Genomic DNA, 1,224 nt, shown 5'->3' on the forward strand with positions numbered 1-1,224 from the left:
AAACGTCAGAAGAATCGAAAGAAAATACATAGGGAAGAAAAAAAAGAAAAGGGAGAGAGAAAATGCGAGTTTAAACGAATAAAATGACGAAGGAACAGCGCGAAGTCAAAAGAAAGTGAGGAAGGAAGGAAAATAAAGAAGAGAACAAAATTGCAATTAGGGAGGTTCAGAGGAGGAAAGAATAATGGAAAAGAAAAATGAATAAGAAAAAATATATATACATGGGTGGATGTAAACGTACACATGTGCGACTGTTTATCTTCAGTAGAGCGAGAGATTAATATTATATTGTATGAGTTACGTCTATATGAATAATTCTCGTGTGTGTGTGTGTGTGTGTGTGTGTGTGTGTGTTGTGTGTGTGTGTGTGTGTGTGTGTGTGTGTGTGTGTGTGTGTGTGTGTGTGCGTGTTTGTATGTGTGTGTGTGTGTGTGTGTGTGTGTGTGTGTGTGTGTGTGTGTGTGTGTGTGTGTGTGTGTGTGTGTGTGTGTGTGTGTGTGTGTGTGTGTGTGTGTTTGAAGATCCATTTCGGTTAATTATTCGTCTGAAGAGGAAGTCGTGAAGAATTTAAAACGTTACGATATTGTTTAATTTCTTATGGTGTTTTTTCCCATTTCATATATATATATATATATATATATATTATATATATATATATATATATATATATATATATATATATATATACATATATATATGTGTGTGCGTCAGCAGGATTGAGAATTAATCGCCCGTAATGGACTTCTTGGAACGTCGCAGCAAACATGTACACCCCAATATAGTGAGCCGTGGCGAGTGCTCGTAAGGATAGACCGCGGCTGCGTGACAGTCATAGTAAGTGTCAAGGGGGATGGGGGAGAGGGGGGAAAGGGAGGAGGGAGGGGGAGGAAGAAAAGGGGAGGCGAAGTTGGGGGTGTAAGGGGGAATGGGGAGAGGAAGAAAGAAAATCGTTGATTGTAGATGTAGAAAGAAGGTGGAGAGATAGAGGGAAAGGAGGTAGCAACCGTGATCCCCTTCACACATATGTATATATATATTTTTTTTTTTTTTTACTTTTTTCTTTCTCTTTTTCTTTTTGTACGTACACAAAATCATTACCTGAAAAATTATTTTAGATTTTTTATTCAGATTACTGGTTTGCTGCTACTTTTCTATGTTACATATATACGCACGCTTACACAACCACACCGCACGCACACAAAAAATGGACGTGCATTCTTAAAT

Source organism: Penaeus monodon, chromosome 11 (assembly GCF_015228065.2).
Source record: "Penaeus monodon isolate SGIC_2016 chromosome 11, NSTDA_Pmon_1, whole genome shotgun sequence".
NCBI classification, from domain to species: domain Eukaryota; kingdom Metazoa; phylum Arthropoda; class Malacostraca; order Decapoda; family Penaeidae; genus Penaeus; species Penaeus monodon.